Consider the following 17,951-nt stretch of genomic DNA (forward strand, 5'->3'; position numbering starts at 1 on the left):
TTGGCTTACCCTCAGGCTGGCAGCAAGAGGAAGGCTGCAGTTCCTGATGTCATATCCCAGCATCACTTTTTTCTATGTAGCTCTTTTGTAGAAGCAGAAACTTTCCCTGGAATCCCCTTAGCAAAACCCCTCTCGAGTCTCATTGGCCATTTGTGTCACCTACCCATTCCTGACCAGTCACAGGCAATTAGGATGGGATCACTTGGAAATATCTTTGGGACTAGGGAGCAATAGGATTCACTTGGGGCACACCACTGGATGAAAGAGAGATGAAGAGAATTCCACTCTGTTGGAAGGAAGGAGGAAATGGATGGTGGCAAGGGGTAAATTGTCCACTACAACCCTCGGCAAGCACTTTTTGCCTGGTCAGATAATCATTGCTGGAGAAAGTCATGAAACTGTTCTGATTTTCTTTTCTATTGTTTCTTCTGATTCTCTTTATGCTGAAATTGATCCCTTTCTTCTTATGTTCTTCTGGAAGATGTTTAAGCGTATAAAACACTTTAATGTGCATCAGAACCACCTGGAAGACTTGCTAACGTGCAGATTCTTGAGCCCTGCATCCAGAGGCCCTGATTTAGCAAGTGGTCTCAGATCATTTTAAAAGAAGTGCCGACAAAGAACATACTACATTCCAACTTGGGTGAATTTTCCTGAAACAGTTAAAGAGGCTGACCAGATCAGGGACCAGATCGCATGACATAAGTTACCTGTAAGCAGGATGATACAACTATCAAAATGTTCTATCACAAGAACCTGAAAATATTGTACCATAACTTTCTCTCTAAGGAATATTTCCTCAGTTTTATCCTTTTATAGTTCATAAAGCAGTGAAAAAATGTTGTCATTTTATTAGTATATTTTTGTGAGTCTGGGTTTTAGAGACACGGAGTCCAAAACTTCTCCAAAACAGAGAAGACTACCTAGATGACGAACCTGGTGTCAGCCCAGTTTTCTGGCATGGACAGAATCCATGAAAAGCAGCTTCTTCGTTGACCCAATGAGACAAGTACAACATTCCTCTCCCCAGATGATAATTTAAAACATTTTAATATATTTTTAAGCATGGTATTATTGTGGTATAAAATGAAAAATTCAAATGGGTTTTAATATTTAAACAGGAGACTTCAAAGAAATTTTATTATTTCATTGGCCACTTTGGCCACACCCCCGCACTCTCTGGAGTGCACATTTGCTCTCCTCTGCTGTTAGGGGTGATTTGGTGGAACAGTGAAAAGTCTTGATTGAATTGATTTTCTTTTTTTAAGGAGTGCTTAGGAAAGTATCAATTATTTAAAACTTCTCTAAACTGTACCTTGGAGGAGAAAGTTTTTTCAGTTATTTAAAAATTAGACTGATAATAATATTTTTACATAAAAGGCAATTTTACTGTTTTCTAGTACTATAGTGTAATAATACAAAATAGGCTAAGAAAGCATTGCCTAATGGAGAACCTCAGTGAAATGGAGAAGATATTATTTGATTTGATATAAGAAAGCACAGGCTTCCCACAGGTCTCTACTAAAATTGGAATTGATTATTTGCATATACATTGAAATTAATGCCCAAATGTTTTTGGAAAATGAGGTAAAATTTCCCATGTAATTTTGTAAACACTCTTAATTTTCTGTGAAAATAATTATCTCTGAGGCGAAAGGGGAAACTTTGATTTTATCTCTTCCAGTGGCCACAAATGGTGAAATTTGTTTTAGTGAAGTCTTATTATAACCTATATTGCACACAAAGGCTGCTTGGGTGGGGTTTATGTGGATGCCCAGAAAGACTTATCTTTGGGTCAAAGCTGAGAGACTTCGGTTAGCATTTTCATCTACACACCCCACCCTCAGGCTCCAGGATACAGGGACTGTGGCCTCCAAAAAGACCTCGAAAATTCTTTCCACTTCTGCCCCTACAGAAATTATTGCCACAGGCAGGATTGCTGGCATTTCACCGTATATAAGATGGGAACAAATTTTGGCACAGGTTGGAATGTCTTCAGTTCTGTAAGACATTCTGAGAAAAGAATTTCTCCAGCAATTCTCTTCTCTCTTCTCATGCATCAACGTTTTTTCTCTGTACTAGACATTTCCATTAGTATACAAATATGCCATTACTTGTCCCACTTTAAAAATTAAAGAAAAAAAAACCCTCTGTTGACCTTACTTCTACCTCTTTTCCTGCTCTCTCTGCAGAAAAATTCCTTCAAATAGTTGTCTATCCTCCTGCTCTATAATCCCTCTCCTCCCATTCTCTACCGAGTCCGCTCACTCAGGCCTCCACCCCAGCTCACCACATAAACTGCCCTCGTCACGGTTACGAATGTTGCCCACATTGCAAAATCCAAGGCAAATTTCCTTCATTCTCACTTTACCTATCAGCAATGTTCAACAGTTGATCCCTTTTCTCCCCTCAACACATTTTCTTCCTCTGGTTTTCAGAATACCCCACTCTCCTGGCTTCCCTCCTCCCTCAGTGGCTGCTACCTCTCAATCTCTTTTGCTGGTTCCTCCCGTCTCTCCAACCTTAAACGTAAGAGTGCTCCAGGGCTTGGTCTTTGGCTCTTTTTCTTAGACTCTATGTCCATTTTCTCCCTTGGGAATCTCATTCAGTCCCCTGTCTTTCACTACCACGTACAGGACTCGCAAACTTACCTCTCCAGTCCTGAGTTGTTACACTGTTACACACGCGTGTTCCACTGCCTACTCAACATCTCTACTTGCATGTCCTGTAGGCACATCCCAAATTGAACTTCCGATCTTTTTCCCAAAACTTGCCTGTCCCTGAGTCTTCCTCTGTTTAGTTAAGGTAATTCCATTCCTCCAGTGGCTCGGGGTGACTCATCTTTGACTCTTCTCATTCTCTCACACTTCACATCTAATCCACCAGCAAATCTGTCTACATTTGAAATATATCCAGAATCCAATCACTTCTCACCACCTCTGTGGCTCCCATCCTGATCGGAGGATCCTTCCCCTGGATTCCTGGAAAAGCCTCCTAGCTGGTCTCCCTGCTTCTGCACTTGTTCCGTTTTAGTCTGTTCTCGACTCAGCACCTGATCCTATTAGAACCACGGTCAGGTCATGTCACTCGTCTCGCTCCCAACTCACTCAGAGGAATCCAAGGTGCTCACAGAAGTTCTACACCCTGGGCCCGCTGCCACTCCAGCTTCATCTCCTCCCATTCTCCTTCCCCACCTCGCTCCCACCTCACGGGCCTTCCCCGCTGGCCCCAGAACACCCCAAACTGAGTCCTGGCTGGGCATGGTAGCTCCCGCCTGTAATCCTAGCACTTTGGGAGACTAAGGCAGGGTCTCTTGAGGTCAGGAGTTCAAGAGCAGCCCACACAAGATAGTGGGACCCTGATTCTACAAAAAATAGAAAAAAAAATTAGGTGGGCATGGCAGCATGCACCTGTAGTCCCAGCTACTCAGGAGGCTGAGGCAGGAGGATCGCTTGAGCTCAAGAGTTTGAGGTTGCTGTGAGCTATGATGACACCACTGCACTCTACCCCAGGCAATGGAGTGAAACCTTGTCTCAAAAAAAAATTGTCCTTCCCTAACCATTTTATTTAGAATTACAGCCTTCATCCACTACCCGACGGCCACTAGAAACTCTGCTCTAACAGCAACTGACTAAGGCAAATTTATTTGCAGTAGTATGAGTAAAATGTGACTAGGATTTGAAAGGGGCTCTTGTGAGACAGAAAATCTGCTTTTTATGTACGACCAAAAGTCAGCAAGGCTCTGAAGTTTCTCTTATACCTGGGTAAATGTTACTCTCTTGGCCTATACATACACTTCTTTTTTTTTTTTTTTTTTTTGAGACAGAGTCTCACTCTGTTGCCCAGGCTAGAGTGAGTGCCGTGGCGTCAGCCTAGCTCACAGCAACCTCAAACTCCTGGGCTCAAGCGATCCTCCTGCCTCAGCCTCCCGAGTAGCTGGGACTACAGGCATGCGCCACTATGCCCGGCTAATTTTTCTATATATATTTTTAGTTGTCCATATAATTTCTTTCTATTTTTAGTAGAGACGGGGTCTCACTCTTGCTCAGGCTGGTCTCGAACTCCTGACCTCCAGCGATCCACCCGCCTCGGCCTCCCAGAGTGCTAGGATTACAGGCGTGAGCCACCGCGCCCGGCCTTATACATACACTTCTAAGTACCAGTTACTGGTCAGCTAAATTTCCCCTCTCCTAATAAAGACACCCAGTCTCCATATAGTTTCTTCTCTTCCCCACATTCCTCTGTCCAGAGTCTACCAACATCTGGTCAATCAAGGTCTTTATTTCATTTACAGATTATTTAGATGGGCCATCTGTCACATTTTAGAGTCATTCTCTGCAGGGAAACTCACCTTTAATATATTTCTACAGTGTGTGATCTCTTTGCAGGTGCTCACCTTCCCGTTAGGAAAGGTAACTGCTCAAAGGCCGGGACTTCAGGGGGAAGAGGTTGAGTCATTCTCACAGTGTGTATCAAAGTGGTGCAACCCAGAGCACACTGGAGACAAAGGACGCCTACTCCCTGTTTCTGTGGCAGCTCTATCACTTCAGGTGTGTGGGTCAGGGACTTGGCCTCCCTGTGGTGAGCAGGAACTGTGACTGAAGGTGCCACAGCAGTTGCTAAGAGCTTTTGCATGGAAGTCCATGTTTTCTCAGAGGCCAGGCAAGTAAAAAGGGTGAGTGATGTTAAATAAAATGCTGAAAGAGAAAAGTCAAAATCTGCTTAATATAATGCTTCAAGACAAAGGGCCAGAATTCTCACTACTGTCTATAAGTTACAAAATGGTTGCTGTTACCTCTTCCTCTCTGGAAATGCCAAGCTTCAACTACTAGTTGTAATCACTCTTTGGACAGATGAGGAAACTTCTCTTCAGATCAGCAACTTCTACTAACTGTGTGACAAATATTCAAACTAGTTCCAGTAGGAAGAAGGTACTATTTTTAAAAAATCAAAAGCATGTCGATCTTTGACCCAATCAACCACCGTCTGTGAGAATGGCACCTAGTGATAGCTTAATTATTAAATTTTGGCGCAAAAGTAATTTCTGTTTTAGCATTGTTGAAATTTGCCCTTTGATATTGGAATACATTCTTAAATAAGTGTGGTTATGTTATATATCATTTTAATGCTCATTTCTTGCTTTATGTTTTTTTGCTAATGACTTATTACTTGCTGTTTATTTTATGTTTATTTTAGACTATAGAAATGATGTTAGACAAAATAATTCGAGCAATTTTCTTCTTCGAGTTCAAAACAGGTGGTAAAGCAGCAGAGACAACTTGCAACATCAACAACACATTTGGCCCAGGAACTGCTAAGGAACGTACAGTGCAGTGGTGGTTCAAGAAGTTTTGCAAAGGAGAAGAGAGCCTTGAAGGTGAAGAGCACAGTGGTGGCCATCGGAAGTTGACAACGACCAACTGAGACCAATCATCGAAGCTATTCCTCTTAAAAACTACAGAAGAAGTTGCCAAAGAACTCAACGTCAACCATTCTATGGTTATTCGGTATTTAAAGCAAAGTGGAAAGTGAAAAAGCTTGAAAAGTGTGCTTCATGAGCTGACCGAAAATAAAAATAATCATTGTTTTGAAGTGTTGTCTTCTCTTCTGTATGGAAAAATGAACATTTCTCGGTCGGATCGCGACATGTGACGAAAAGTGGATTTTATAAAACAACCGGCAATGACCAGCTCAGTGGTTGGACAGAGAAGCTTCAAAGCACTTCCCAAAGCCAAATTTGCACCAAAAAAGGGTCATGGTCACTGTTTGGTGGGCTGCCGCTGTTCTGATCCACCACAGCTTTCTGAATCCCAGCGAAATCATTCCATCTGAGAAGCATGCTCAGCAAACTGATGAGATGCACCAAAAACTGCAATGCCTGCAGCCAGTGTTGGTCAACAGAAAGGGCCCTTGGGGGGAAAGGCGGTACAGGAGCAACGTATGTAACCTGCAATTCTGTATCCCCCATAACAAGATGAAATAAAAAAAAAAATATTGTTGGAAAAGAAAAACAAAACAAAACAGAAAGGGCCCAGTTCTTCATAATGCCTGTCCGACCGCAAGTCACACTACCAATGCTTCAAAAGTTGAACGAATTTTGCTTCATCTGCTATATTCACCTGACCGCTCACCAACCAACCACCACTTCTTCAAGCATCTCAACAACTTTTTACAGGGAAAACACTTCCACAACCAGCAGGATGCAGAAAATGCTTTCCAAGAGTTCACAGAATCCTGAAGCACAGATTTTTTTCTTTTTTTTTTTTTTTGATATTCTCTTCAAGATTTATTATTTTGATATTTTCATGTCATAAAATGAAATTAAATTTTTTTATCATTAATAACAATTTAATTTTACAGAATCAAAGAGTCTAACAGTATATCTTGTTAGTTACAGTATGTCCTCATAATGTATACATTATTTCTTGTACAATGATATGAAATAATATGGGAAATATTCATGATAAATTATTAAGTGAACAGTGCAAGTTAAAAACAACAGTTTCATATTTTTTTCCCCACCCCCCCTTTCCCAAGTCAGCACCTTCAAGTGTTACCACTCCCCAAACGGTGCACAATGCACTCATTGTGTAGGCATACCCCCATCCCCTCCCCGACCCCCCACCTCAGTCTGATGTCCGATTGGTGTCGTTCCCAGATTTGTATTTAGGTGGTGATCAGGGAAACCAATTTTCTGGTGAGTACATGTGATGCTTGTTTTTCCATTCTTGGGATACTTCACTTAATATAATGGGTTCCAACTCTCTCCAGGAGAACCATAGAGATGTCGTATCTTCATCATTCCTTATAGCTGAGTAATATTCCATGGTATACATATACCACAGTTTACTAATCCAATCATGTATTGATGGGCATTTGGGTTGTTTCCACTTCTTTGCTATTGTGAATTGTGCTGAAGCACAGATTTTTACACTACCGGAATAAACAAACTTATTTCTTGTTGGCAAAAATGTGTTGATTGTAATCGTTCCCATTGTGATTCATAAAGATGTGTTTGAACCTAATTATAATGATTTAAAATTCACGGTTCAAAACCGCAATTACTTTTGCACCAACCTAATACTTTGACATATCTAAGCCAAAACCTATCATGAAGTGAAAACACAAGGCTGGATATCACATTTCCTTTTACACATAACATTATGAACTCCCAAATACTTTCATGCACGTTTCTTTTATTCTCTACTTTCAAATAGTTAAATTTCCCCAGAAAGTACTGAGAGGGAATTTTGTGGCTCTGGAAAAGTTCTTTGCAGCACACATAGTTGTCATAGTTGCTGCTGGACACTTGTATTGAAGAAAGAAAGAGGTGACTTCAGCTCCTCTGGGGACATAGAGGATTCCAAAGAAATGAGAGTAATGGGGAAAACTACTGCCACAGGTAGGATTTAGAGTTTCTAAGTCCCTCCAGGAGTTCTTTAAATACCATGTGTCTTCCACTTTTTAAAAATCAGCCCCTCTGTAATATCTTTGAAGATATGAGCTGTATTTTCTTTTCTTTGCTTTTTTTTTTTCTTTTTTGACTACTCCAAAAAGCCTGAGTAAAGTGTTTTGCATATGATGGGTACTCAAAAAAAAAAAAAAACGTTGCTGATTATTCTGAACTCTTCTCCCCTTTGGAAACTGGGTGGGTTCCTTTTTATTCCTTAAGGACTAAGTCATGTATCTATGTGTTTCCATTACCAAGACTCAAAGAAACATCTACCTGCCGCACAAGCGTTAGAGATACACAAGCACCAGTGAAGAAGACATCTATGACAGTCTCGGAAAAGTCACTTTTCCGGCGGGACACCACCGAGGCTACAAGCTACAAAGGAGATTAGAAGGAACTTAGGCAGTTGTGTGCTCTGTATACTACCGCTGACTAGGAGAAATTCCCAAAGGATTCTTAACTTATAGTATTACCATCTTTCCTTTCTCTCTTGTAAACTGGCATTTGTACTGTCTCATCATTCTTTTTTCTCTTTTTAAAAATTTTTGTATTTGTCACATCATACAACTCTAAGATATATGGTCATTCTTATCATCAGTCTTATAGTCTTTGTGTCTTAAATTCATTCAAATAACCCTTCTTCTTCCCAATCCATAATCCACCAAATATAGTTAACTATATTCTGAAAAAAGGAGATGGATGTTACCTAATAGATATCCTCAAGAACTTAAAATGTTTTTAAAAGCTCCATCTGAAAAAAAAAATTGTGACAAGGTATGTAGAAATCACTTTATATTTATGTTTTAACATTACTTTCTATTAAATGCAATTTTGGAATGTTCTTTTCTTGAAAAGATAAATGAATGATAAGTTTCTTTAAAAAAAATAAGAATTGGCACAATCTGTTAGAGCTAAGGAAACCCACGAACCCACGAAGAAATGCTTGCAGATTCTACTTCCAAGGGGAAAAAAACGCTAAAAATAAAAATAGAGTAATAACTTTCTTATTAGAAAGGTTATATTAGTCACAGTTCTCCAGAAAAACAGAACCGATAGGAAATATATATATATATATTTCACATATATATATTACACACACACACACACACACACACACATATATATGAGAGAGAGAGAGAGAGATTTTTCAGGAATTGGTTGATATAATTGCGGGGGCTGGCAAGTCTAAAATTTCTAGGCCAGGTCAGCAGGCTGGAAATTCAGGTAAGAGCTGAGGCTACAGTCCTGAGTCCAAAGTGTGCAGAGCAGGCCAGGCAGCCTGGAAACAGGCAGGGGTTCTGTGCTGCGGCTTTGAGGAGAGTTTCTTCTCCTTCAGGAAACCTCAGTCTTTGCTGTCAAGGCCTTCAGCTGACTGGATGAGATTCACCCACGTTATGGAGGGAAATCTGCTTCATTCAAAGTCTACCGGTTTAAATGTTAAAAATACCTTCACAGCGGCATCGAGACTGGTGTTTCACCAAACAACTGTGCACCATAGCTAGCCAAGCTGACACATAAAATTAACCATCACAAAGGCAGTCGAGATGGCGTGTGCTTCCTGTTTCTTCTTTGGCTGAGGAAGGAAAACAACTCAGAGACTCAGCGACATAATCAGGTGCCCTGGGAAAGGTCACATAAAGCTTATTTAAGCTTAGCAGATACCAGCCTAACCCTGGTAAAGCCTCAATGAAAGAGACAGGAGGTTTTGATACTTGACAAAACGGCTGAAGATCCCAGAACTGTGACTAGGACCTTCCGAAGACCAAACTCAAGAAGAGTTCAGGGTGAATTTGAAAATTTTCTTCTACTTAAGGTTTGGGTAAAATGAAGTAAGTAGGATAACACTAGAATAAGCAATGATCAATGATATTTCAAAGTAACTATGGGATATAATTAATTATACCTAAGTGTATCTTATTTGAAACTTCTTGTAATTGTGTATAATTCTTTCAACTTAGGGGTAATTCTAGTAATTATTTGTGTTTAGCTCATTTAGCAGAATACTATTTTTAAAAAATCAAACGCATACCAATCTTTGACCTAGTTAACCATTGTCTGTGAGAATGGCATCTAGAGATAGCTTAATTAATATCTAGGTGGAAATAAAACAACTTCAGAAATGCTAGCTTTGCAAAGCTAAGCCAAAACCTATCATGAGATAGCTAAAGTTCAAACCTGTGAATATATTCCTTCTGAACATCTAATTGCTATCTCTTCCTCACTTGTTTCTCTTCTTCTGATTTCTTCTGATTATCAATCAGAAGAAAACTTTCAATGAAGAACAACACATATTTTTTTTTTGGCAATTGACCAAGCCAGAAGAAAACATTCTTTAGTTCTACCTTCCATTACAAATCCTGTATTCATCTGTTTATCAAGTGTGTAGGGAACTGACACCATTTCTATTTCTATTCCCCCAGTTCCTACTCATTTTTATAAATCTAGTATTGATGCTTTCATTCTTTTTTTTTCTTTTTTTTCCTTCTTTTTTTTCTTCTTTTTTTTTCTTCTTCTTTTTTTTTTTTTTTTCCTTCTTTTTTTTTTTCCGTTTTTAAGACAAAGTCTCACTCTGTTGCCTGGGCTAGAGTGCTGTGGCATCAGCCTAGCTCACAGCAACCTCAAACTCCTGGGCTCAAGCGATCCTCCTGCCTCAGCCTCCCGAGTAGCTGGTATTCTAAAATACCAATTTTATAAATGGGTATATTTAGTTAGGGAAAAAAGTGAAGACACCTTAGTGGGAGATTTGTTTGTAAAGAATGAAAGCATCCCCAGCATTCTGGGAGGCCGAGGTGGGAGGATGGCTCGAGGTCAGGAGTTCGAGACCAGCCTGAGCAAGAGAGAGACCCCGTCTCTACTAAAAATAGAATGAAATTATATGGACATCTAAAAATATATATAGAAAAAATGAGCCGGGCATGGTGGCACAAGCCTGTAGTCCCAGCTACTCGGGAGGCTGAGGCGGTAGGATCGCTTCAGCCCAGGAGTTTGAGGTTGCTGTGAGCTAGGCTGACGCCACGGCACTCTAGCCAGGGCAAAAGAGCGGGACTCCATCGCAAAAAAAAAAAAAAAAAGAAAGAAAGAAAGAAAGAAAGAAAGAAATTAAATGGAGACAGACATGTCCAAGGAATATTGCAGGGATTTGATCCCTTTATCAATCTTGTGTTGGATGAATGTGTGGAGATGGCAACTAGCAGGCACAGGAACAATATTGGAATGGTGGTAATGTGAGGAAAGAGTATCATCATGTTAGAGGCCTTGGAATGAGTAAAAATAATGACTGTTTAGCAGAGAAATCCATGTCCCCTTCTCCAAAGAGCCTGTTTCACTATGACGTCAAAATCAGGTCATGTGCATTTTCATATTAAACTTTTTGTTAAATAAACTTTTGTAATAGTAAAAAAAAAAACCCACAAATTAAAGGATGAGAAACTGTCAGAGATAAGAATAGCTATTCTGTCCTTTATTGGCAGGCTAGGGAAACTGGCCTTCTTTACACTATGAATTTGAAAATTATTATGTGATATTTTTGGAGCCAATAAAATCCCTAATTCTCTAGGGTGGAGTGGACTGCCTAGGAAAGGAATGTGTTATCAGTTCTAAAGGGCTAACTGTCAGGTCTGTGGCAACTTCTTCTTTCCTCTTTCTCTTTGCTCTTCACTTACTTGTAAAAATGTTAGTGCTCATTAGCACTTTCAGCAGGGGCTGAAACAAGAAAAAATTCAAATTCAAATTAGTCAACCTTTTTATAGAAGCTTTGCTAAAATATGAAAGAATAAAATTACTGTCTATAATTGAAATTTAACTTACCAGTTGCCATCAAGCTTGTCTGTGAAATCTAAACAGTTGGTTTGGCATTTGTGAGATTCCATCTTCTTGAATCCCATAAATCCTCTGTTATTTATAATTACTTACAGTTTAAAGCCAGACATGGCAGCTCTCACCCGTAATCCCAACACTTTAGGAGGATAAGGCAGGAGGATCACTGAAGGCCAGGAGATCAAGACCAGCCTGGGCAACATAGTGAGACCCCCTGGCCTGTCTACACACACACACACACACACACACACACACACACAAATTACTTACAGTTTAAGAAATTAGAATACGCCAGGTAGTTTTCTAGATTTTACTATAATTTCTATATTTATTTAAGCAAAAGTAGTTTCAGACGTTTTGTGAACTATCCAGCACCCTCACAAACAAGCTACTTTAATGAGAGAGTAATAACATTAGGAAAGAAGAGACTAAAAGCTAATTTTAACAACATAGACTTCAGAGCTGTCAGGGCAGAAGGAAACCCTAAGATCTGTCTTCATTTCTGAACAATGTAGTGTTGCTTTCTATGTTACATTGGAAGGAATTACGTAGTTCTCCCCCGTATTTTAGTCTTAACATCAGCTGGTAGGGATGCAACTTTGTATGCTTCTTTGGGCAGATTACTTGCAGGAAAGTACTGTTATTCATTTCCTGTCCATTCTTCTGTTCCAGAGAGGTGTTTATTCTTATATTGAGACAGCTGCTGATAAGCCACAAACTGGTTATTCAGAGAAATTGAATCCCCAGCATCTTAGCTACAAAAGGCTCGATGCTCCCTTGGTAGCAGCTTCCAAGAGGTTCTGTGCCTCCCTGTTGTTAGTATTAGATATTATTCTTAATTGCACATTTTCTGAACACTATTAAGATTCCACAGGCTTATAAACAACTCAGCTAGAAAACCCTGCAATACCCTACACAGAAAAAGTTAAGAAAAAGTAGTAGAATTCAGGGCCAAGTGCCTGTCCACAGTGTCTGACAAGAATGATTATTCTAGAAATAATGAGGAAAAGAGGATTCTACCCAAAGATGAATATGGTAAAATGTCAGAAATGCTGTGCCAATAAAGAACGTTTTTATTATAATGGGATACAAATGTGAAGTGGAATGTGAAAGCTGTTATCTTCCTTTACCATTTTCCTACTTTTTATCCTGAATTTGGACTCTTCCACGTCTGGGCAGATGAGTTTCCATAAGGTAAGGGATAAGGGGCAGCCATTTCAAAGGCAGCAATTGACAATGAGGAAGCAATCTGCAAGGTCAGTGGGATAGGGATTGGTGTATTGTGCTAAAATCTCTGGTTGGTACAATGCTCTGCCACTCCCTACTATGTCTGGGATGACATCTGAAAATAAATTGGCACTGTGCTCAATAAATATTAGAGGAGAAAAAAATTGATAAACTTTATTTTATAAACTTGAAAAAACATGATTCCAATATATTTTCTTGAGGCGTTTCCTATAACTACATCTGAGTCTTGTCATATCATTCCTAGTGTTAGCATATCAAGCAAGAATGAAATTTTACTTTAGACAGTGGGAATACTAGTCCCATTACCTAGTAATGCTTGTTTATTCTCTTCATTTGGGTAGAGTAAAATTTGACTGGTAGAATTAAAGAAACATTATCTGTATTAGATAAGCACTGCTACAACAGGATCTGTGTCTTTTGGCAGCCTTGGGGAGTACATAGGTCCTTGGTTAACACACATTTGAGGAGACAGGGGCAGAGGTGGGGAAACTATTGTATCATGCAGCTATCTCAACTAAGCTCCAAGTATTCTGAGCCAAATGGAATGTTCTGGAATTCATTATAGGAAAAAGAAATGCTTAAGTGGCCTAGAGTAATACTGTCCCACTAGAATTCTCCTTAATAACTAACACCAGACCAAAGGGAACCTATTGACCAAAAGCTAATCTTCTGTGTCCACCCTGAAGGCGTAAGAGATCCCTTAGTCAGCCTAACATCTGTGGACAGACTCACGCTCCCCAATCTCCCCCCAGGATTAGGATGGGATGGCAGGCCAGGGATGCTGAAGAGATTCCTTAACATCCTAGTGTTGGTGGCTTCTGGAATATACTGTACTAGACAGTTAGGCTCCCTTGAGAATAGTTATTGATACTCAGGCAATGTTTCTGGGGATGAATTAGACTGGACCAAAAGAACACCATAATTAGGGTACTTGTGTTCTAGAAATTCAACTGGAAATTCCCGTGGGTTCTCATGCTTTTATTTCGGTCTTCTCCCAAAAGATCAAAGTGCTTATTAAAACTAAAACCAGTATGGAAATGCCTACATACATGTTCCAAATTCAATACTCTGGAAGGGACAGGTAAATAACCATATTACATGCTTAATGTGTTATATTATTAATAGAAATTTTAAGTTTTCTCAGTGGGTCACTTGAGCCAGAAGTTCAAGACCAGCCTGAGCAACATAGCAAGACCCTGTCTCTATAAAAAAAATTTTTTAAATTAGCCAGGAGTGGTGGTGCATGCCTACAGTCCCAGCTATTAATACTTGGGAGGCTGAGGCAGGAGGATGATTTGAGCCCAGGAGTTGGAGGTTGCAGTGAACTATAATGACACCACTGCACTCTAGCCTGGACAACAGAGTGAGACTCTGTCTCAAAACAAAACAAAACAAAAACAAAAACCAAGTAGTTCTTTTCCCAAAAGACACACGGCACCCATCACACTTCCTGCAATGACGGCAAAGTCAACAGCCATCAAGGCAGGGATCTCAGAGATCATCAGTCTTCAATGGACAGGTCAGTAAGATGTCTCAATTTACAAATAAGAAAGATAATCAGGGTCAGGACATGGGCCACCACAAAATAAAGAGCACTTGCTATTCTGCTCGTGAAACAACCCCAGACATAGAAGGAGCAAGTTACTCTAGTGTGGGAAGCTGAATTGGGAAAATCAGGTATTCAATCAGGAAAGCCTTAAGTGAACTGACAAACAAGGATGAGTTTCTGCCATTTTAGAAAGTTTTTACAAGAAAATTATTGAGAAACCTTCTATATCCACCCAGAGCAAAGCTTTGGGAACTCGGAAATGTGTTTACAGAAATATCTGAGATTAGTGAAAAAGATACACGCTACTCACACCCACAAGAAAGTTTCCTGCTGCACTCAGAGTTTCTGTGGCTACTGTGCTCAATATAAGCTCCATTAACCAGGCAATCTGCAAGAAAGATGGCAAAATAAACACAATAAAATGTATTGTCTCTTCTGCTTAAATTAATCCCAAGAACTATATACTGGTCATATGGGTCAATTTACTGCCTGAGCACAGGTTTTGCTTTGGCTTCATTCAATATCCCTGGAACTTATTTTATGTTGGGTTCCTTCCCAGATCCTTCCCAAGGTTCCTCAGTGCAGAGATAGCCACTCGAATGAGCTCAGAAGAAACTGCTCCATTGCTATCACCATATAGAGTTAACTCGATTTTCTACTTGTGGATTGTCGCCTGAGGCCATTTATGGACTCAGCATCTATCTCATTGTGTAGACTTTTTATCCAAACACAGAAGCTGAATTCATTTTTTTTTTCGAGATTAGTATTTTTCTTCCTCTGTTGTAATGAAAGCCAAGCCTCTTTGTTTGCTCTATGACTGTGATGGTAAATTATCAGTCTGCAGCAAGAATTATAGAAAGTGAAGGAAAGACACAGTATTAGCTATTCCTCTAAACTGAGTTCCATAAAAGGATCATAGAAATCTGTTTCTTTTTTTCTATTTTTTAATTCGAAATTGGCTCTTATTCACAGTCAGTTGCACAGGCCTTTCCGTCAACATCACTGCTGCTCTTCAACCTGGGATGACAAATAACACTGCATTAATACATATTTGCAGACATGCATCAATATTATACTGAAAAGGTGTCATACTAGCATGTTCATTAGCAAAAAAACAAAATACAAGGTCTGCTTCAGAGTAAATGTATAGTGTGAAATGACTGCAACAATCAGTAGGTCGAAAGATAGGTAAAATCAAAACATTTCACTTAGGTTCTGGCTAACTCAGCTAGTCCAAATGACCATGAGACATTGAAGTCTTGCTAGTTATATTAAAACATACAGACTTTCATTCCAAATAATTTTCTCAGTAGCATAAGCAGCATATATTTGGGAAACATGAAAAATATTTGGGAAAACTTCCCATTTTCACATCCCCCTTTACAATCACAGAACTACAGAATTTTACTCTCTGCGAAGAGCTTACAATCACCTAACCACATATTTCTCTGTCCTGGCTGTATATTAAAATCACGTGAGGAGCTTTTAAAACCTGTGGTGGCTCCACCCACGGAGGCTCTGATTTGATTACTAGGGTAGGGGTCTAGGATCCCCATGGTTTGACTATGCAGCCAGGCTTGAGAACCACGGACCACCCAACCCCTTCATTCTATAGATGAGGAAATTGGGGATTTAATTCAAATGGTACCAATATAGCAAATTTAAGTAAAAAGTTTTCATCAATAAGTAATGATTTACATAACCTGAAACTTGTTGACCAAGTAAGATTTAACTGTTTCAACAATTATTTACCATTTACCTTTTTTTTTTTTTATTTTAAAGAAACTAAAGGTCTTTGTCCTTGGTATTAACTCTGAACACAAGTTAACTTTCTAACCTTTCTTTGGAAGAATTTTCACCTAAATGTTTACCCACAGGAGCTGACACAGGCAAGTTTCAAAAGAATATAACTTGAAATAACACAGTTGACTTCCACTTCTTAACTTTTTCTAACAGAAGCAACTTTAGAATACATTCAAATAGAAGAGCTATTTTAAATAGTTTATAAAATTAAAAATCAAACAAAGATCAAAATCTGAGAGGCAAACAGCGCATGTGGTGATTTTTTTTTTAAGTGGCTGCACCTTCTTTGACACACCTTCCACAAAAGGTGGAGAGTCTATTCCCTCCCCAGGGGGCACAGGGCAGGTTTGTGATTGCTTTAACCAATAGAGCAGGGCTCAGCAAACTATTTCTGTAAAGAGCCAGACAGGAAACATTTTAGACTTTGCAAACCACATAGTCTCTATTGCAACTACTTGATTCTGCTATTGTAGTGCGAATTGCAGTGTGACAATATGTAAAAGAATGGACATGGCTGTGTCCCAATAAAACTTTATTTATAAAAACACATGGCAGATGGATTTGGCATTGGGCCATAGTTTGCTGATCCCTGCAATAGAGTATGGAAGAAGTGATGCTAGGTGACTTCTGAGACTAGGTCATAAAAGGCCACACAGCTTGCCTGCGTCTCTTGGAGCACTCACTGTCAGGAAACTCCCTCTTGGAACTTGGCCACCATTCTGTGGGAAGCCCAAGCCATGGAGAGAGACTTCGTATAGGTTCTCAGGTCAACAGCCCCAGCTGAGCGCAGCCTTTCTGTCAGCCGGGCCCAGGCACTGGATATGTGTGAGTGAAGAAGCCTCTAGATAATTCCATTTCTAGCCTTTCAAGTCAACCATCAGCATTTGAGTCTTCCCAGCTGAGGCCCTGGATAGCACGGAACAGAGATAAAACATCCACATCATGCCCTATCTGAATTCTGTAAGGATAATAAAATCATTGTTGTTTTTATGTTGCTAACTGCATTAGAGGTGGTTTGTTACGTAGCCATAGATAACTAGAACACAGGCTAACAACCTAAGAGCAACATGGGAAGCTAAAAGTGTCAGAAAAAGAAAGCTGGGGTTAAAGAATTCAATTGAAAATGTTTATACTTTTTGTCAAAAACAATTTATGCTTTTTTAATGAGTCATAAATTCAAAGGAACTTGTAATGTCTTGTTCATACGAATAACATAAACACTCTAGTATAATAGCCAATCAAAAAGAACTGAGTGAAGATGAAATCAGGACACTGAAACCAAACCAAACCAAAAAATGATGAAACTTCTGAACAGAAACGAAAACGGAGAGAAACAAACAGCAGCCGTGCTCAGAAGCCCAACACAGAAGGGAGGAGAAGAATGAGATGAAGACATTTTATTTTTAACCCTTGAAGACAGGAAAACAAAAAGTACCTAAAACCTTTATTTCAATTCTGATTCTTATGAGAAAACAAAACCTACCCCTGGCTGGACGTGGAGCTGATGAAATCCAGAAAGTTCTCTTTATTCCTGATAACTTTCCAGCACCTCGGGGGTGCCACAGAAGTCCTGGGGAAGAGGTCGTGAGAAAGTGCTTCGAGACCAGGACAGTTACCAGACTGCTGTGTGAGAAAACACAGCGGGAACAGCTGCTAGAGAGCTGCGTTCAGGAAGAAACCCTCAGGCAAGTGAGAGATTCTCACTTCTTCATGATCACCAATGCCCCAAGGGACACAGCAGAGTAAGAACACCAGCCAAGGGCGGTGAGGTCTGTCGATGAATTTCATACCTGAGGGAGGAATATGTGGGCATCAGGCCTTATGAAGCTGACGCAGACATTTTGGTTGTGTCATTTCACACTACAAATACTACAAGTGGGGCCGAAACGTGGAGGACTGCTGCAGCCGGGCGTACATTATGTCCAGGAGATTTTCTCTGAAAATCGAAATTGCTGCTTCAAGACTTCTACGGAAACATCCCCAAGCTATCCACACACTCTGCTCTTCCTGTGCCTTAAATTTGTGGTTGGCAAAATCAGTGCCTATTTTAGGAGAGTATGTGTTGTATTGGGAAGGATTGAG

The 17,951-nt window shown here is 39.8% G+C and overlaps 1 pseudogene; it reads left to right on the forward strand.

Moving 5' to 3' along the window:
- The first annotated feature begins 5,682 nt into the window (after nucleotides 1-5,682).
- Nucleotides 5,683-10,717, forward strand: LOC138397990 (small nuclear ribonucleoprotein G pseudogene; annotated as a pseudogene).
- The last annotated feature ends 7,234 nt before the right edge of the window (nucleotides 10,718-17,951 follow it).

Source organism: Eulemur rufifrons, chromosome 2 (genome assembly GCF_041146395.1).
Source record: "Eulemur rufifrons isolate Redbay chromosome 2, OSU_ERuf_1, whole genome shotgun sequence".
NCBI lineage: Eukaryota > Metazoa > Chordata > Mammalia > Primates > Lemuridae > Eulemur > Eulemur rufifrons.